Here is a 21840-nt window from a genome sequence, read left to right on the forward strand (position 1 = left end):
AGTTATACAACTAGAAATTTCTAATAATGTGGTGGATTTTGCATGCCTGCCTCAGTTGTTTTCTGTTAAAATACCAAATAAAAATAAATTTCAAGAGAGTCAGGACAATATCTTGCTTAACTTGTTGATGATGCTTAATGGCAACCTGCTATTGTATTTAGCAAACAATAATATTTCCATGGTAGATAAACAGAACATAGATTATTTGCAGATGTAGAAAATGAATATTCCAGCAGGAGGATAGATAACTTCAAACTGACCTGACTGCTATCCTAAGCATGCCACCACAAAAACAGCTAATAGTTATTTAGGACTTAAATTTATCTGATAGTTTTGAGAATAAAATCTTTTGAGCTAGATTATAATATAGGAGCCTTCAATTTTCCTACAGTAAATGTGTAGCTTAGTGGTATTTGATGTTGAAAATGGTAATTTTACTCTATTCTTTTTTGCTTCTGGTAGACTTGCTCTTGAATTTACTACCTGTGTCCAATTAAGGGAAAATAGAGAACTTGAAATTCAGAGAACTCATTCTTCCCGTCACTAAATTAATGGGCTGGCCTTGGTTTTGGGTGAAGATGAGAAAATACAGAGCTTAATTTTCATTTTTTTCATTAAGATTATGAAAAAATCTGTATTTTGCACATTTATCAGCAACGGCATTACCTTGCAATTTACTATTTCCCATACTCATAGGAACTTATTATAAAGAAAAATACCTCAAAACATTATCAGACATACCTTTTGAGTGTTTCCTGTTTGAGCTTCATGTAGTATCCTTAGGGAAAGAGCTACAAATAAAAACTGGTAATTGGAACCATTAATAAGATAGAGACTCTCATAATTTGAAGCCAGGGTGGTGTGTCAGAAAAACGATATGTTTGGAAGTCAAGGAGTCTCATTCCTATTTCTAATGTTGTCAGAGGCCAGATTTTATCACATTAGACATAGGCCAGTTTAAGATTAAGAAAAAGAAAAATCCAGATAAAATATGATGCTTGGTGTATGACACAGTAAGTTTTTGAATCTTTGTGGTCAACCAAAAGCACCAGTTCTTTTTCATGACTTCCTAATAAATCAGGTGTCTCTTTTCTTATAGTCATGGGTCAGGTTTACATGGTAAGAAGGAATTTGTTGGGAGACAATGCTCCATGGATCGCTTGTGTCCATGTGTCATGAACAGAGGCACAGTGACACCCTTTTGGTTGTGAACTGAAGGATGGTTGGTTAGTGAACAGCCTTGGAAGAAAGAGATAATGCCTCCCACTAAATGATGATACTCTGGCTACTGTTTTTATGGGGAGTAATAAAATATCCTTGTCCCTGACCCAGGAGTTTTTTGTTTGTTTGTTTTTAACTTCTACCAGCATCTGTGAAATGATGACAGGCTAACTTGTTAGCTTGCCAGTAGGATGAAACCTGAGATTCTTCACAGTTTCTGGCAGAATTGAGTTTGAACATACTGAATTTAAAGTAAGGGACAGAGATGAAGTTATATATCTGATGCAATTTGCAGCTGCATATAAATTCTGGCACGCAAACAGGAGGTCAGAACTAAAGACATAAAAATGTGGCTTTATGATTTCTTGCTAAATAGGCTTTGCGCCCCGTATCCCATTTGGGACTTGGGTGCCTGAAAACTATTCTTCCATTGCAATGAAATGTTGGAAATCTATTGATAATGCACTTTGATTTTGAGAGTGTTAAGACATAAAACCAGAGAAAACTGGTATCTCTGGCCACACATATTCAGCTACTTTACCTGAGTTCATTACATTCTTGTTACCTTTGCATTTATCTAGAGTACAGTCTCTTTAAACGGAGAAAATAGTTAATGTCTTTCTCCTTTAGAAATCAAGATTCTACAGAATGAGGAATGCTAAGGAAGCAATATTTTTTTCCCACAGGGAAAGGGAAACCGGCTATTGTTAAACCCCGCCTTTGGCAATTGCATGTCTCTATCAGTAGCCAATTTGGAAATACTGAAACCGTCTTTGGTGTAATACAACTGGTGTAGTAAGCAGAGGTGATAACTGTTAGGTACTTCACCTTGAATTTTAGGCATTTTAAAGGTCACTGGGGAAGGGAAAATAATCCATTAATTTTTACTAGAGTGTTCATGTAAGTGTCTTCTGCTGTGAAAATCAATGTAAAATTTCGCTGCCATTCAAAATGCAAAGTGGTGTATAATATCACTACTCCAAACTGCCCTAAATTGTTGCATTTCTAAACAAGCAGGTTTTGAGTTATGCCCTTACCTCGTAAATTCAGCTTCACAGATTGGATTATTGCCATGTGGATGTAGTAGCAGGAAAAATAAATTTGTGTCAGTCTGAATTCTACTTGTGCATTTATTAAACTACTCTTAACCTTTTCTTAGGTCAGTGATCATCATACAGATTTGCTTTTATATGCCTCAGAGAAAAATTCATCTATGAGTATTATTTATGAGTTAAGTGTTACTTATCCATTTACATTAGTAATCTTAAATTATTTACCTGCTTTGGAATTCATATGTTACAAATTTGCCAGATGAAAGCTGCCAGATGAGTGAATATATTTGTGCTACTTGTCTGTTGCTCATTAAAGTAGCTGGTTTGGGATTCACAGCAAAAATAAAAAGTGTTATAAGGGGCAGAAAAGAGGGGAGAAGAGGTCAGGCAGTTTATAACAAAGTCTGCTGTGCTGCAGCTGGCACCAGCTGGCGCCTTTGGGCAGTTTCTGCTAAACCTTGAGCAATTGCTTTCACTCTTCCACCTCCCATGTTGTTTCCTTCATTCAATCTTAGATGGAATTGGTTAGAGAGGAGAAGTAGAACACTATTTAAAACAAGAGGAATGGTATATCCCCCTCTGGCAGAGAACACAGGTAAGACATTACCTCTTGTACTTGATGGGATAACATCTTTTTTTTTTTTTTTCTTTTTCTTTCTTGCTTTTTTGTTTGTTTGTTTGTTTGTTTGGGACAGAGTCTCACTCTGTTGCCCAGGCTGGAGTGCAATGGCGTAATCTTGGCTCACTGCAACCTCTGCCTTCTGGGTTCAGCGATTCTTGTGCCACAGCCTCCCAAGTAGCTGGGATTACAGGCATGTGTCATCATGCTCAGCTAATTTTTTGTATTTTTAGTAGAAACGGGGTTTCACTATGTTGGTCGGGCTGTATTTAGACCCCTGGCCTCAGGTAAGGTACATGCCTCGGGCTCCCAAAGTGCTGGGACTACAGGCGTGAGTCACCATGCCCAACTTATTTATTTTTTTCTTTTCAATGAGACAGGGCCTCACTATGTTGCCTAGTCTGGTCTTGAACTCCTGGGCTCCAACAGTCCTCCCACCTGCCTCCTGAGTAGTTGAGATTATAGATGTGCCACCATGCCCAACTGAGAATATTATCTTGATCTACTAAATAAATAGATTTTATTTCCATAATGACTTACTTAAAATTAAAAGTGAAGCCCTGACTTATATATATATTAAAAAAAACTTACATGCATTTGCTAGTCAGGCCAGTTTAACTTATGTGAGAGCCAAAAATCTTACATAATTATTAACAGTTTAATGATGATAGATTATTGATTATAATTAAACCTAGGCTGTCAGACTAATCAATGGTAAGTTTAGTCTGAGGCCTTGAGTTGCTAGGTCAGATGTGGTTTTCCCAGGCTGATATTTCAAGTCTTACAGTCTTCTTTTGTTGAGAATCCTTCACTTTTCCAGTTACTCCAGAGGAGACCTCAGTCAGACCAAAGTTTGATGGAGGTCAAGACAAAATTTAAACCATATCTGGAAGCAAGGTCAGTGCAGCAAAGGCACATTCTAAAGCATTACCTCATATACCTTAATTCTTCCGGAAACTCGTTTGCTGGGTGTTTTCATTCATAAGTTCATTTACTCAGCACTCATTCAACAAATATTTTTTATTTTTTTCAACAAATATTTATTGAGCATCTACTGTGTACATGATATTGTTCTAGGCTCTGGAGTTATATTAGTGACAAAACAGAAAAAAATTCTGTTCTTTTGGAACTTGTAGGGAAATGCAGATATTAATAACATCATATCTATTATTTTATTAATGAGTCATAAGATACAGATAATAGATCATTTGGTGACAAGCACCATGAAGGTAAAGTGGACTGAAGAGCTAATTAAGAAAGGGATCTCTGAAGGTGATATTTGAGCAGAGGCCAAAAGAAGTATGGGAATGGTTCATGCAGATATTTGGAGACAGATGTTCTAGCAAGAGGGAACAGCAAGTACAAAGTACCTGAAAGAAGCATATGCTTGGCATTTTGAGGAACTGTGAGGGGACTGGTAGGATTAGAACACAATGAGTGAGAAGTGAAGGGAGATGAGGTCAGAGAAGTGGTGTGGAACTGGGGATGAAGGGTGATCACATCATAGGCCATAGCAAAGATGTTTACATTGAATTCAAAAGCTATTGGAAGGTTTAGCGAAGTAGAGGAAAATGATGTGACTTTGGTTTTAAAGCAGTCCTGAACAATAGCACTTTCTGTGATGATGGAAATAGTCTAAAATCTGCAGTGCCCTCTAACCCTTTGTGGTTATTGAACACTTGATGTTGCCAATGCACCTGAGGAACTGAATTTTTAAATTTAATAGAATTTTAATTTAAGCAGTAACATATGGCTAGCATGTTGGTCAGAAAAATTTTATACATTTTCACAGGTTGCTTTATGGAGAATAGTATGTGGAAGCAAAGAGGCAAAAGCAGGGAGAAGCCTTAGGAATGCAGATCAAGGCTTAGCAAAAAAAAATTTTTTTTTTATAAAGGGCTAGCTAGTAACTATATTAGGGTTTACATTTCCTTTTTCTTGTTTGTTTGTTTGTTTGTTTTTGTTTGTTTGTTTTGAGATGGAGTTTCCCTCTTATCACCCAGGCTGGAGTGCAATGGTGCGATTTCAGCTCACTGAAACCTCCGCCTCCTGGGTTCAAGTGATTCTCCTGCCTCAGCCTCCCGAGTAGCTGGGACTACAAGCCCCCACCACCACATCCAGCTAATTTTTGTATTTTTAGTAGAGACAGAGTTTCACCATGTTGGCCAGACTGGTATCGAACTCCAGACCTCAGGTTATCCACCCACCTCGGCCATCCAAAGTGCTGGGATTACAGGCGTGAACCACTGCGTCTGGCCAGGGTTGACGTTTCATATGGACTCTATGACAACTACTGAAGTATACTATTGACAGTATGTAAATGAACTAGCATGGTTGTGTTCAGTGAAAGTTTATTCATTCATTGGTCAGATTTGGCCCATAGGTTGTTGTTTACCAACTCCTGGTGTGAATGAGAGGTGCGATGACCAGGCTTATTTCAAAGGTAGACTTGACAGGATTTATTGCTGGATTGCATGTGTGGTGTAAAAGACAGAGCAAATACAAACAAATAACTTAAAGATGTTTGGCCTCCACATTTGACAAAAGGGAGTTGCTATTTATTGTGATGGGAAAGACTTGGATAGAAGCAGATTTGGGAGAAACTATGTTAAATTTGGCTTGAAGTTTAAGTCTTAAACTGACAGATAACTGGATATCTGTCAGTTATCCAAGGGGAGTTTGGAGGTGAAGACTGAGATCTGGACTGCAGCTATATACACTTGATAGTTATAAAAAATGGTATTAAAATCATGGGTAGGAATAACATCTCCTAGAGAGAGAATTTGACAAAGAAGAGAAAAAGGTCTGAGGACTAATCCTTGGCGTACTTCAGTATGTGGTAAAACACGTAAGGAAAACTGAGAAAAGAAGACTGCAGAAGGGTGAAAGAAACCAGAAAGTGATGTTTTAGCAGCCAAGTACAAGTGTGTCAAGGAAGAGTTCATCAGTACTTATCAAATGCTGCCCGGTACATAATAGGCACACGTATGTGTGCTGAGTCAATGAATAACTGGGTACGCACTATTCTATACTGACTTCTGTTGAGTTCTAATGTACAACACCCCCTTACCCCATTCAGAGGCCTTTAATGGCTCCCCATTGCCGACTCCTTGACCAGGAATTTGTATTTTAATATATGACTGAGTTGAACTGCAGCACCTCTTCATAGGCTTCCAATAGGCTCTGCAATTTTGCATTTCTTTATTTACTCATTCTATGCAAATTCCTTCATGTGTGAAATGCCATTCTGTCCTTCTTTACCTGTTGAAATCTTATCCCTCTACTAGGGGCCTTTTCAAATGCCCTCTCCTAAATGAGTACTTCCCCTTCCCTCCACTTCTCTTCTAACCTGTCCTTAAACCCTTGTCATGGCTCTACTGACATGCATCTCAGTTTCCATTTGGTTCCAGTTGTTCATTTTATTTTGCACATGATATTTTAGGATCCCTGTGAGCAGGTGCATGACACCATAGTGGAATGATTGTGAACATGGAGAATGGTATAAACAGACCTGTTTTCAAATACTAGTTTTTTATTTACGAGCCTGTGACTTTCCTAAATAACTTAAACTCCTGAAGGCTCCATTTCTTCACTTGTAAATGAAGACAAATAAGGTGTCATGGAATTAGTTGAGATAGTTACATTAAGTTTATTCAAATATTGCACTTATTGCATGCAGATTCAAGCTAAATTTTTTCAATTTAAATAATTTATTTTTAATAGATTGTCAATCTATTTTTGTTATTGATCTAAGCACTGTACACTGATTATATACTTTAAGTAAGTGGATGGCAAGCTAGTGTTAACAGATAGCTATTCCCAGCATAAGAATATTCCATGCCTACCCAAAAATATTGGAAAGAAATAAGACCAGCCACTTATAAGAGAAGGTGCCAATGCAATGGCTAATCTTTATCAGAAAGAAGAAACTTTACAGCACATTTTGAGTAACTTAGTGCATGGGCTCAGTGGGCCACCTGCTGGGACACCACCTTGTAATGGGTTCTACAATTAAGGCGTTGCTGGGTCTTGCCTTTGCACAGCCAAAACCAGATGATGACGCTGTTGTCCTCTTCACAGACACAGCCCCCTATTTGCTTGTTGGTGATGGACAGGACTAAATTAGACTCCTCCTTGGTTCCGGAGGCTGCCTTTGGGGTCAGTATATTGTAGGTTCCAGTCCCTTCAGTGCAGTCATCATGACCTCCCTCTCCAACCCAGTCATCTGCTCACCATCACTAGGAGCACCAACCACCTCCAGATGCCATGGAGCACACTGCGGTCACCTCATTGGGACTGCGGGCCTGCACAGTCAATGCTGCAGCTCCAGAAAGTAACCTCGAAGCCGCCACACCCACAAGAAGCAGCAGCACCTCCGGGTAAATAATTTAATAAACAAGTGTGTGCAAGGAAAAGTTATAACAAGATTACTCCCATTTTTATTCATGTTTTTATATTTTTATAGTGTTTACCACTTTCCCTTGTGAACACATGCTTATTCTTAAATTATTTACATTGAAAGGATTAAGCATTAACTTTTATGTTTTAAGTTAATTACAGTTGAATTTCTTTCTTTTTTATTTTTCATTTTACACTGCTTGTTAAAATTCTTTTAAATCATTGCCGACTTGGCAGTTTATTGCCTTGATAACAGCAAATGAATATCTGATTCTTCCTTAACCCCAAATTGCCACTTTTCTTGTTGATCAACATCATCACTGAGTGAAAACAAGCAACAGCCGAAGTCAATATTTATAACTTTATCATTAGACCTTGAAATCTTATGTTAAAAATTTATGGTAGTGCATCAGGTGGAGAGAGAAAGTTCCATGGGAAACTAAACCTCTGCTTAATGGCTTTGTGAAACTTGGCTAGTAAGAAACATAGTTGCTGTTTCATGAAAGTAACTATTTGCTAGGGAGCTGTCTTGAAAGGATTATTTCTGTGATACTATGTACTGGGGAAATTTTTATTGAGACTTTCTATTGATGTTGTCACATAATGTTTACTGTAGACAGCTTTTTATTTCAGAACTGTAGATAACATTGAGAGTTATAGACTGTGTCAAGCTTTTCTGACCATATCGAATGAATCAAAGAGTGTCTTTCCTTGTTAGATTTAAGTTGGATTTTCTGTCCTTCCCTTGGAAAATGGTTGTATTTGCTGGTAATTTGTCTTGATATTTAGTGCAAACTTCCCTTACTTCATTGCCATCTAGCTATTTGTAATTTACAGTATGTGCCACTATAACATGATGTAAAATTCATCTATTCTATAAACTTCTTTGGGGCTCTTACCCCATTTCCTTATCAGTTGGCCAATAGCATTAACAAGAAGGACTTCTATGTACAAGTCATTATACTGAGACCTTGAAGGTTTTCTAGCCCAGCCAGTCTCCAACACATGATCTTTTCTCTAGCATCCCTTCATCTTGAATTTTGTCCATCCTAACAGTTAGACTGTTAGTAATACAGAACTCTCCACCTTTTGAGGAAAACCATTCCATCTCTCAATGAAATTACCTATTAGAAAGCCTTCCTTTAATGCAAAACACAGTCTCCTCTCAGCCTCACCTGTCCTTGAAAGGATTATTTCTGTGACAGTATATACTGGAGAAATTTCCATTGCACTTCTAGCCTTTGGGTTTCTATGGAAATAGTCTAATCTCTCTTCCACAAAACAGTTCTTCAGATATTTGAATGACAGATCCATAGTTCTATTCTGTAGACTCTGTTGGTTCTCAGATAATGTTGGTTATTGATGAATTTTCTTTCTTTATATTTCCTTAGAATTAGTTTCAAGAAGACCTAAAAAGAACAAATACAAAAACTTAGTTGCGAACTAAAAACTTGAGGCAAGTTGTGAGAAGAAATGTGGGAATGATTGACAGCTGGCTTGGTTACCTTCTATTGAGTAAATATATAATTATGCCATTTTTAAAAAATGTTATTTTTTTGAGAAGACAGTAATTGCACTAGTCTATTGTATAATTGTTAAAGCAATGCTATTTGCTTATTTGTCTTTAATCAATGGGTTTGGACTCACATTGACCTAATATACAAATCTTGCAAACTGCTTTTTGAGGGCACTGGGGAAGGGAGAAATACATAAAAGATACTGCCAGGTAAATATATATTTAACCGGGAAGAGTCAGCACTGTCAGCTCAGTTCACTGCATATTAGGGAGCAATGAAAAGGCCTCATTGTGCCTCCTGTGATTGAAATGATATTATCTGGCATGACTGGAAGGGAGTGCTTATTTACAGAATAACTTCTTTGGTCTTTTCAAAGACAGTAAGACTTCTCAAGCTTTCTTGTTATTTTATTTTTAGTTAGTTATAGATTTTTCTTTTAGAGTATTTTTCAAACTTCATTATTTTGATGGTAACTTTTTAAAAAGTATTGAAATAGTCATAATCAACTTTTATATTTCTCCTTTTCTAAATGCTTCCATGTATTCAAAAGATAGATTCTCTCCTCACTACAGAAAGCTAAGAAAACTTCCTTTTCTAGGTCTATAATAGTCCAGTCTCTTGGTCAAAGGTATATGATACATTAAATCTTTATCTGGAAACCTCTCAGAGGAAGATAAAGTAATCGACCTTTAGAAATTAAATGTTATAGCATTCGGATAAATAATCATTGGCTATTGTTATTACTTTTCTTGGATTTAGGTGAAGGAAATAAAAGATGCGGGCTTTTGACCAAATTAGAGCATGGCTTCAATTTCCTGTTATTCTAGCATTGCTATTCTTTCTAATAACCACAAATCAAGGATGACGAACAAACAAAACCACACACTAGATCCCAAAGGCAGCTAAAACAGCTTCTTAGTGACCTTCTTTCTGACCTACATTGTACAAATGAGATGATTGGAAACAGGATAATAATTGATTGCGACAATATGACAATCTTGTTAAATGGGCTTAAAATTACATTCTCTACCTGGACAGGGACCTTATAGGGAGATCTTAGAGGTAACAGGATCCTCATGTATGGAGCGTTAGGATTAATTGTTTATGATGGCACTTTACTGAAATGTTCTAAATTTTCATTATTTCTTTCTAGCAGATTATAGATTAGTAAGATGGTATTAATGGTCCTGCCCTATCTGCTGAGCACAGTTCTTAAAAAAAACAGCTTTCTGATATAACGAAAGTCAACTTGGTGAGCTACCAGCTCTTTTAGATTTGGCAGATTTCACATTCGCTTTGGGATGCCTGTTTGGATATGTTTATAAAGTCATTAATCTTCTGTCTCTCCTCTCTTCCTGCCTTCCTTCCTCTATTACTTGCTGAATTCTGGACATACAGCAAAGTGTAAGACGAATCTCTGTCCTCATGGAGCTTACAATCCAAAGCATATTGAAAGAAGAGTTCAAAAATACCAACATTGAATATCAAACTATTTGAAATTATGTGCTTTATTGGTTTTATTTTTCAATTTTGTATGGATTAACTCACAACAGATAAACACAAGTATGGTGCACTTTGGTAATTTTTTGGTGAATGCTGTGGAAGACAGGCCTTTAGTAAGGTTAAATATTCTACTTTCCTCTATTAGATCTCATTTGACTTCACAAGATTCACTTGATAATAGTTACAAAGTGAATCCAGTTCTTCAAATGGAAGATAGGATTTAGGTATTTTTTACTTTAGATTTTACTTAAAACTATAGATTACATTTAAATAAAAAAGCAGCATATTTAACAGATTTTCAAAAATATTAGATTTCACCCTAATTTATGTTTTGCACAATATTTCAATGAAAATTTGATGTGGTTTTTAATGTTTTATTCCTTTTGATCATTGCAATAAAATAATAAAATATAACATCAGATTTACTGTTTTAACCATTTAAGTGTATGATTCAGTGACATTAAATCATTCACATTGTTAAACAACCATGAACACCATCTATCTCTAGGATCTCTTCATCTCCCCAAACTGAAAAGCTACCCATTAACCAATAACTTCTTATTTCCCTTTTATTGCTTGCTTGCTTTTATGTGAGACATGCATAAACGAATATCCCATATCTTTGGCTTTTTTTTTAAGTAATAGGTACTAACTGAAGACTCTCCATTTGTTACTGGGATATGAAAAAAAATAGTAACTTGTAGAACTACTAGACTTCTAGAACTACTACTATGATCTTGCAAAACAGCAGAGAAAAAAATAAAGAGATAAATAAATAGTAACATGTCTAGCCAAATAAAATACTCACTAATACAGTGGAGTGGCATGGAATTTGTCATGAGACCTCAGTTTGAATCCTGATTCTACCATTTAGCTTAAATGGTTGCTTCTAGGCAAGTTGCTAACCTCTCTTAGTTGCCTCAGCTATAGAATGGATATAATAAAAGCTTGCTTTTTCAGCCTCACGTGGATGTTGTGAGGAACCAAAAATTTAATTATGTCAAAGTATTCTGAAAATTAGAACTCACATTTCAAAAAAAAATTTAAACAAATCAGACTATGGGAATATAAATTAGTTCAACCATTATGGAAGACAGTGTGATGACTCCTCAAAGACCTAGAACCAGAAATACCATTTGACCCAGCAATTCCATTATGAGGTATATACCCAAAGGAATGTAAATCATTGTGTTATAAAGATGCATGCATACGTATGTTCATTGAAGCACTATTCACAATAGCAAAGACATGGAATCAACCCTAATGCCCATCAGTGATAGACTAGACAAAGACAATGTGGTACATATACACCATGGCATACTGTGCAGTCATAAAAAGGAACAAGATCCTGTCCTTTGCAGGGACAAGGGTGGAGCTGGAAGCCATTATCCTAAGCAAACTAACACAGGAACAGAAAACCAAACACCACGTTTTCACTTACAAGTGGGAGTTAAACAATGAGAACACATGGACCCAGAGAAAGGAACAACACACACTGGGGCCTGTCAGGGATGTGGAGGGAGGGAGAGCATCAGGATAAATAGCTAAGCATGCGGGGCTTAATACCTAGGTGATGGGTGTATAGGTGCAGCAAACTGATGAGTTGATAGGTGCAGCAAACCACCATGGCACACATTTACCTGTGTAACAAACCTGCACATTCTCCACATGAATCCCAGAACTTAAACAACAACAAAAAAGGCTGAATTTTAAACAGATTCCTGGACTAGTGGTTCACACCCATCAGTTCGTTCAACTTCAGCAACTGTCTTGTCTCTAGTAGCTTTTCCAGAACCACTACCTTCACCATGAAGCCCCATGCCCTTTCCCAATTCAAACTTGGGCTTAGCATTTTTACTTTCTAACCAAGACATTATGGAAAGGATAAATAGATTGGCAAGCTGTTTTAATATATTTTGCAATGCTGTCCGAAGTCAATTTACTGGCCACTTCTTTCAAGTCATTTGTCTTGCAGTTTTTGGGTCATGGTTTTTATCGTCTCCTGGATTTGGCAGACCTGTTGGTGCTGAATATAAGAAGTCTTTCGTATCTGATTGTTGTACTTTTTAGTAAAACCAACACAGAACAGATGAAGCAAATAACCATCAGTAGTCTTGACATCAACATGAACTTCAGTAATGGTCTGCCATTTTTTGACCATGGAACATATTTTGTCACTGGTAGGATCCATGCCATGAAAGTTAGGCAGTTTTTACCTTGTTCGTTTTCAGTAATCAGCTTGAATTTTCTAAATGCAACTTGACTGCAGATCAGCAAGGCTCACTTCAAACACACAAACCCTTTAGGCCATCTGATGCAATTTTGGTTCCTTGAGTCCTGGTGACTAGTGTCTTTCCAATACTTCTTATATTGAACATAGATGCTTTCACATCATACTAGTCGGTCTTAGAAAATGGATCCACCGGCTGGGCACGGTGGCTTTTGTCTGTAATCTCAACACTTTGGGAAGCCGAGGCAGGCAGATCACGAGGTCAGGAGATCAAGACCATCCTGGCCAACATGGTGAAACCCCGTCTCTACTAAAAATACAAAATTAACTGGGCATGGTGGCGCATGCCTGTAATCCCAGCTACTCAGGAGGCTGAGGCAGGAGAATCTCTTGAACCCAGGAGGCGGAGGCTGCAGTGAGCCAGGATCACGCTACTGTACTCCAGCCTGGGTGACGGAGAGAGACTCTGTCTCAAAAAAAGAAAAAAATAAAAATAAAAAAAGGAAAATGGATCAACCACTTTCTTGGCTTCTTTTTTGCCACTTTTTGTAAGGCACTTGTTCTTGGCAACTGCCGTGCTGCTACTGAGAGAGCCAAAAGGACAGAAAGTGCCTCAAATGTTAATGTATGTGGCATTTGGCATATACAGATATATGGCATAAATGTTTTCCTCTTATTGCCTTTCCTTGCCAATTCTTAACTACTAGTTTTGTCATTACACTTGACACATCTAGGTGTCACTCTTTAATTTTCATTCTCCCTGAACTTTAATTTTTACAAGTTTATGGTAACTTTCTCTCCAGTGTTTGTAACCTACCACATTTCTATAGAAGTCTTAGGGTGATCTATTGAGATTCTTCACCCTTCATTTCTAATTCCTCATGATACTATGCAAGTGACAAAAAGGTGGCTTGTGGCAGAGAAATATGATATTTAAATAAAATCCTTAGAATCAAAAAAGTGCCTAAGTTAACAACTTTTTAAAAGGGCTATTTTACCAACTCCATAATTGACATCCTGTCACTGCTCAGACTTTATTTCCTTCCTGCTCAACTCAATATATGGATTTTTATACAAACCATTTACCAACCACTAGACAATAGTGCCTCTGGCAGATCAAATTTGTACAGGTAAGTTGTTTGTTATCCACAGGAGAGCTTCATTGTATCCTTGGGACAGCTTCCGTTAGCAGCCCAGAGTGAGAGTTGGTGACACTCAAAAGCTCAAATTATTGATGAGAACATCCCAAGTACTAGGAAGAATTTAAAATTAAACCTTTTAGGCCTGTGCAGTCATTATCACATTAAGCAGGGAGATGGTGATGGGTCATAAATTGGTTTTCCATTTTACTTAAACAGGACCTAGCAGAATATAAATGGAATCTTTGAAGTTCACTTATCTCGTGATAATTCTTCACTTTTTTTTTTTTTTGAGATGGTTATGAGGTTGAAACTTTAGATCTCTAATTGTTTCTGTTAGATTCCATTTATTGGAAAAATTATATTTCGAGGATTTTTCCTCCAGTTTATGCCTTCCAGAAACCCAGGGACTTCTTGACATTCTAGTTTTCCTGTACAAGTTGAATCTCCCTGATTTTGAATTAGAAAATTCAAAATCTGAAATGCTCCAAGTTTGACACTTTTTGAGCACCAACATGATATTCAAAGGACATGCTCATTTGGAGTATTTTGGATCTTGGATTTCTGGATTAGATATGCTGAACTGGTAAGAATATGTGATACAAATATTTTAAAACCTGAAAAAATCCAAAATCCAAAACACTTCTGGTCCCAAGCATTTTGGATAAGAGATACTCAACCTGTATCAGTTTCATGCAACTTTTTGAAATATTAGAGATTTAGCAAGTCATGACTCACTTCATTGTCTGCATATCGTAAATGTTAAAGGCCAGGCGCGGTGGTTCACGCCTGTAATCCCAGCACTTTAGGAGGCTGAGGCGGGTGGATCACAAGGTCAGGAGTTTGAGACCAGCCTGTCCAACATGGTGAAACCTCGTCTCTGCTAAAAAAAAAAATACAAAAATACAAAAATTAGCCGGGCATGATGGCGTGTGCCTGTAATCCCAGCTACTCGGGAGGCTGAGGCAGGAGAATTGCTTGAACCTTGGAGGTGGAGGTTGCAGTGAGCCAAGCCACTGCACACCAGCCTGGGCGACAGAGCAAGACTCTGTCTCAAAAAAAAAAAAAAAAAAAAAAAAAGTTAAAGTACAGTTTGGTGTTTGTCTTTCTTTAGACTTAATGTACATGTTGAAACATCAGTTTATGCAGCGCTTTTTCTTTTTTATAAAGCAGCTGGGATCTGACTTTTAATCTTAGCATATTGTTTATAAACCTCTACTAGATGACTTACAAGTTTATCTGAGTCATCTCCATGCACACCACTCATCTTCCTGATCTTTTCTTATAAGGAAATCTGATTAGTTGCATTAGAAGATTATGTACCTGCCTCAGTTAAATGGGATCTTAGATTCTTTATTTTTGGAGGTATTATAGTCCTCCACTTTTTGCCATTTGAGACCCTCTGAAGAGTCATCTTCTAGCATGACCCTATTCTACTCAAAAATCTCTTTTTATCTTTCTCTTCTCTTCTTTTTTTCACTTTTTCTGAGGAATGAGTTGTCTTCTGCTATATCAAGTGAAGCTCCCCATTTGTGTTTTTGATTATAAATTCTCCAAATTTTCTAGAATCTTGCTCCATCATCCCCCACCTAACCCAATCCAGCCCTCTATTACCCTAAGATACTTATTTTCTGCCCGGGCATGGTGGATTATCCCTGTAATCTCAGCACCTTGGGAGGCCGAGGCAGGCAGATCACTTGTGGTTAGGAGTTTGAAACCAGCCTGGGCAACAGGGCGAAATTCCATCTCTACAAATAATAATAATATAAAAATTAGCCTGGTGTGGTGGTACATGCCTATAGTCTCAGCTACTTGAGAGGCTGAGGTGGAGGATTGCTGGAGCCTGGGAGGCGGAGGTTGCAGTGAGCCTACATCGCACCACTACACTCCAGCCTGGGTGACAGAGGGAGACCCTGTCTCAAAAAAAAAAAAAAAAAAAAAAAAAAAGATATTTATTTTCTCTATGTCCACTGATTTCTTTCTTTCTACTTACAAGCATGCTCATTCTCTCCTTATCCTAAAGAAACCTTCCCCTTACCTGAGATCCTCTCAAGATACTCTTCTACCCCAAGTTTATCCAAACAGTAGGCTGTGTTCCTTTTCTCTACTTTAACCACCCACTGACTCTAATCTTTCTCTTTTGAATATGTTTTGCCTCATCATTCTGTGTAGAACAGTGTTTTCAGCCCTGGTTATAGTATAATCATCTGGGTTGCTTTTAGAAACTTCTAATCCTTTGGTTCCATCCTGAAAAATTCTGATTTAATTGGTCAGTGATAAGTCTTCCCACTGATAACTTCAGAAATTTCCCCAGAAGACTCTAATATGCTTTGGGTTGAGGACCATTGCTCTAACTGATCAGTATAATACCTCCTAAAGGTTAAATCAACAGATTTCCTTCCCAATATTTACCCTTCTAGGTTTATTCTTTCAAAGTAGGAGAAAACATTCCCTATGCCCATAAATATTCACGGTTGAAATAGTACATCATATTTATCCTCCCACCTTTCTGACTGCTCATTGTCTTTGTCCTCTTTTGACTGGTCTTCCCCTTTCCTGTTCCAAAAATACTGCTTCTGCCCCAATTATTAACCTGGGTAGTTGTTCTAATCTATATAGTCTAGATTAATGATCTTATTTCCTTGCTTTTTCATTATGTTTGTGTAATATCACCCTACTCTTTCCCCAAACCCAGAATCCTCAAAACAAACTGCCTTCTGGACACCTTTTTACATATATCATTGGCATTCTTGTCCAAAGAAGAGCTTATTGTCTTGCTGGATTTGTTTTTGTTTTTTGTTTTTTTTCTTTCTAGCTCCTATTTTTTCAGCCACCTATGCCATAAACATCATATTTAAATTTTATCTTTCTTTCTGTCACTAACAGTTATTATCTAAAACGTATAGATTCCATCCTGTATACTGCTTGTTAATTTGCTATTCTTTTAGTATTCCTGTAGTCATTAATCATATTCTGGCTGCACATGTACAATTGTAATAACCTAGTAGCTGGTCTTTACTATGTACCACATACTGCTGTCATATTTTCAGGCACAGCCCCAATCTTTTCACTGTCTTTTAACATGTTCTATGGCTCCTTATTGACTATAATTGAATCCAAACAATTAGGATGAAATTCTAGGCACTTGGTAATAGTTCTTTATCAGCATTTTCAATCCATCTCCATCACTCTTCTGCAGAGACTCTATGCTGCAGCTAAAACTGGGCTGCTTGCTGTTGCCTAGCCTTTAAACTTTTTTTTTTTTTTTGACATTTCTTTTCTAGTATAAATGTTTTTTTTCGTATGAAGCTTATTAATTTTTTTTCTGACTCCCTTAGGCAGGAAAATTTTTGCCTTGTTCTAGGCTATATAGATCTACCTCATGTTATTAGACTTCCAAATTCGGTATAGAACTAGTAGCTTACCGTTTCTAGTTGTTTGGATCTCATTTAACTAGGATGTGTTTGTACATTAGAAGATGGCTTGTGGCTGATTGTGATGTATGTGACATCCTGGGACCCTTGTGTAGCAGATTGTTTTTTCCTTCAAACTATACATGACAAACAGGTTTTTCAGGTTTGTTTTGTTTTTTAATTACCATGTTTTTGTAGGCCAGAGGCTATCTTCACAGCCTCCATGATTTATGGAATATGCCATTCAGACTTTGAGTTAAATGACAAAATAAATACCCTAGAAAGTTGGACCCATATACTTTTAGATTCTTTTAACTTTGCCCACTTTTTTGTGCCTCTTGATTTTTCTTTTTTCCTTTTTTTTTTTTTTTTTTTTTTTGAGACGGGGTCTTGCTCAGTTGCTTAGGTTGGAGTGCAGTGGTGCAATCTCATTTCACTGCAGGCTCTGCCTCCTAGGTTCAAGCAATTCTGCTGCCTCGGTCTCCCAAGTAGCTGGGATTATAGGTACATGCCATCATGCCAGGCTAGTTTTTGTATTTTTAGTAAAGACGGAGTTTCACCATGTGGGCGAGACTGGTCTCGGACCCCTGACCTCAAGTGATCCTCCTGCTTTGGCCTCCCAAAGTGCTGGGATTACAGGCGTGAGCCACCAGTGCCCAGCCCTGCTTGATTATTAAATCCAAATTGTCCTCCTGCTATCTTGAAAGAAATGAAATTTCTCAGTAGTAGCAAACAATGTCAATCTATTTGAGACCATTAGTGACTCATTTATAATGTCAAAAGTCACATGAAGGCTAGAAAAATTAAATGTATAGCCTCATTACCTTTGTGGTTAGCATTGCTTGGGAATAGCATGGTGCTTACTTAGTGCAACATTTTAAAAGACAAGAAGAATTCCTTTGGAGAAGAGCTTTATAGTTGAGAATGTGGATAACGGAATAACAAAATGATAACTTCTTACTCTTTGAGCTGCATTCTACGAGACATTCTTTGGGATTAACTATCAGACTGTGCATGTATGAAGAAACTCAGTTGTTCCAGTCATTGTGACCTGTTTTTCATAGATAACTTTGACATGTATTTTTGGAGTTTTGAAAACATCATTTTCAGGAAGTGTGATTTAAAATATTTTTAAAGTAGTAATTATTAGAAATTATCTAAACTATTAGCTTCTTCTAATTTGAAGATAATGTTACTTATCCAAGGATACTGTAAAAAGGAGCTTGGGTACCATGTGAACCAGCATGCCTGTAAGTTTCCTATCAACCCCAAGTTGTGTTGGTACTTCCATTCTGTTCAAATTGTTTTCAGCACCTGAAATGAATATGCTCTAGATTAGTCTTCCGTTTTATATATAGAATACACTTATAAAATAGATGGATTATTTTAACAGTTTGTAGCTGTGGAAGAGAGTGAAACCAATATGTGCAATGGACACTGAAACATAACTTGAGACCCAAAGTGTACTCTTAGCTATAAAATGTAATATAAATGTAAATTATTTGTTGTGGTTCGAGACCTGATACTCTTACTTCTGGTGCCTTTTATGAACACCCACCATGGCGTAGGACTATACTTTTTCTAATAGAACAACAAAAGACATTTTATAAAAGGATGGCATTGAACTTTATCGTGACATCTACCTACCTTACAGAAGCACATGTAGAGGTGTGTGTGTGTGTGTGTGTGTGTGTGTGTGTGTGTGTGTGTGTGTGTGTGTATAAAAAGAGATTTGTTTCAGGAACTTGACCTCATTTAATTGTGGGATCTGGCTAAACAGTCTCTGTAAGATTTTTGTCTTCTCAACTCATGCTGGAGCTTGAAGTTCACAAGGCAGGCCATCAGAAGACAGAGAGGGATCATAAAGTCAGGGAGAGCAGTGACAAGCTGGAACTGCTAGAATGGGCTGGAATTCATGTCAGTTCTCCCTGTCTCCAGTCCTAATGATGTGGATGTCCTGTAGGAGAAGCATCATGGAGCTAGAGAAACACTTGGCTTACACATCGATGAAGCAGAAGGGGGATCCAGGAAAGTTGGAGCAGCTGCCTCATGAAAAGTTGCTAAGCAGCAACATTAAGGCTGCAGCTGCTGAGTGTCTAAAACAGACTGGCTACTGCTTTACTTCCACCCTTCACTGCTCTAGCAAAAATGTCTCTTTTAGCCCACCCTAGCCCTAAACACACAGGGAAGAGAATTCTGGGAAATGCAGTTCAGCCTGGCCAAGCTGCACATTAGAAAGCCACCATAACAAATAGGCCTTCTGCATAACTTCTTTAATATTTCAAAAGGGTAGTATTCTGCAACCAGGGCTTTTTCCAACCTTCTCATAATATCTGGATGATGAAATTTGAGGCATAACCAGTGTATTTCCTTGCATCATTATTGTTACTGTGGGGCTGAGAGTCCTATAGCATGGCTCATTGTATTTAAGGGTAAAGGATTCTAATGTCGCAAAATTAAGAGTAAAGAAATGAAGATATTAGAGGAAATTTCTTTGAAAATTTCATCATCAATTTATGGCATCCAGTTTTGTAATATTTCATATTATAATGTAGTTTGATTCGTTAACTTTAGCAAGCAGAAAGATACTACAAGCATGATAATAGTCAGTAATACTTGCCACCCTCATAGAACTATATGAAATAAAATTCTACTGAGTGTAAAAAAATAATGTTAGGACTTGACAGGAAGACTTGATATGCATTAGCTTGTGCGCTGGAAGCAACAAGTAAGCATATGACCCTTTGAAAACTGTAGGACCATAAAATTTCCAATTTTTCACACATTTTATATATAAGAGTCTGCATGAATGTTAGCATGTACATTAATACTAAGACCTGTCCCTTAAACTTCGGGTTCTTGATCTTTTATTACCTGCTGGGATGGCGGAATTGCTTCATAAATGTAGTCCAACTTCATTTACATAGTGACACTGCTCAGGAGAGTCTCTGTTAAAAAAAATTATCTGGAAACACTCCAACATTGTTGGGCAGTTTCATGGTTTGCTGGTTGTCTTTCATTAGATATAATCTAACCTTCTTTCCCACGATGACAATATAAAATGCTTCAGAAACACACATCTCAGCAAATTGCTTTTCCTCATGACAATTATTTGTCCTTCTAATTACTATTCAGAATGAGATATTTTCTGAGAAACAAAGTCCCCTTTCTCACTCCCCCTTATAATAATAATTGCATCTACTTATATACAGAGAGTTTACATATGTCATTTAATGTGATCCTCTAGGAATGATGGCCCCATTAGATAGTAGGCATAGGTTCTCATGGGAATGATGACCCTGTTCGATGAGTAGGCAGATATTAACATCCTCACGTTAGAATTCAGGAAAGGAAGACACTGAGAGTTGGAGGTATAATAGCTAGAGTGGTTTCTGTCTGTTACAGTGAAACCCTATTTGCCACTTTTAGTCAGTTTCCTGTTACTTGCAGCTCAGTTAACACTGGTGGAAACAGTCACATACAGGGTAAATACTGGAGCTAGAACTTAAATCCAGCCCATCTAACAATGAATTCAAAGCTCTTTAAATTATCGCATGCGTAGAAAGTTGATAAGAACTAGAGTTCAATTTCTGGAAGATGACTGTCTACTTTTTTATTTCTTCTTTCTTTACTCTTCACTTTGTCTCCTAAAGTAGCTCCCCAGCAGGTATCTTCTTCTCTCTTCCCATTCTTGCCTCTAAACACAGGTCTGTTCTTACTCGTACCGGCTTGTCTCTCCCCACCAGGCCTGAGATGACCTGAGCATGCCAGGGCCTCTTTCTACCCACCGTTCCAGCGCTGCTGCTCTCCTGCTGATTATTTCAATTAAGTTTCAAGATATAGCTTAAATGTAACCTAAAAAATATGAAACCTCCCGTTTTCTTTCTTTAGTTAACATAACACCTTGCTCCTGTCATAATTATTGTTCCTATCACATGGTATAATTATTTGAGTGTTTCTTTCCACTAGGCAAAGACCTTTCTAGAGAGAAAGCCTAGGTCATATCTGGCCCTGTATTCTACCATCTGGGACATAGTTGGCACTCAGAAAATGTTTCCTGAGCTTCTGAAACATTGAGTGCTCTAATTGAACTATGTGCACAGTAAGGTATTACTTTTCAGAATTAGGTAATTCAAAATCCTAAAGATATTTTTCAGTTTTCATTTCTGAACCTTAAATTTAAGGTACCTGAACTAACATTTCACTAAGGCATGTTTGAAACCTATATTATGGTTGAGTGTCTATGACTTTGTCTGATGCTTTTTATACTGTTGTATAGATTGTAGTATGACTTTTTTTCTCAGTACCTTCCAGTGATTTGTTTGCCATTTGCTGATCTGGATTGGTGGTATAGTTATTCCAGAGACTAGCTGATTACAGTGCCCTCAGGGACTGATGAAGTTATTTTAATAGAAATCCATTTGCCCTTTTATGAAATGAATACCCCCAACGTCTATAGAATTGTCACGTTGTAGTGAATGTGCTGTTGTTGTTATTATAATACACTTTGTAGGTACTAAACTACTTCTGCGGCTGCTTCTACTGCTCATCGCACCATCTGTGTTGAATACCAGTCATTAGCCCTCTTTTTCAGTCTAATGATTTTTTAAATTCATTTTTCCTTTGAATCCACTGGATTCCTTCTCCTGTCACTTTCCCCATGCTTCTTGGATTAGACAACATTAACACCATTTTTAGGGCTGTTGCTAGCTAGCCCTTGAGAAAGTCCCCTTTTTAGAGATTTCTGG

General features: G+C 37.4%; 1 protein-coding gene and 1 pseudogene across 4 annotated transcripts in view; one reads left to right on the forward strand and one right to left on the reverse strand.

Moving 5' to 3' along the window:
* EXOC4 (exocyst complex component 4) overlaps nucleotides 1-21840 on the forward strand; it is an 815858-nt gene that overhangs the window by 466937 nt on the left and 327081 nt on the right. The gene's annotated exons all lie outside the window — the stretch shown is intronic.
* Nucleotides 12020-12727, reverse strand: LOC134739894 (small ribosomal subunit protein eS1-like; annotated as a pseudogene).

The sequence above is a fragment of the Pongo pygmaeus genome, chromosome 6 (assembly GCF_028885625.2).
Source record: "Pongo pygmaeus isolate AG05252 chromosome 6, NHGRI_mPonPyg2-v2.0_pri, whole genome shotgun sequence".
NCBI classification, from domain to species: domain Eukaryota; kingdom Metazoa; phylum Chordata; class Mammalia; order Primates; family Hominidae; genus Pongo; species Pongo pygmaeus.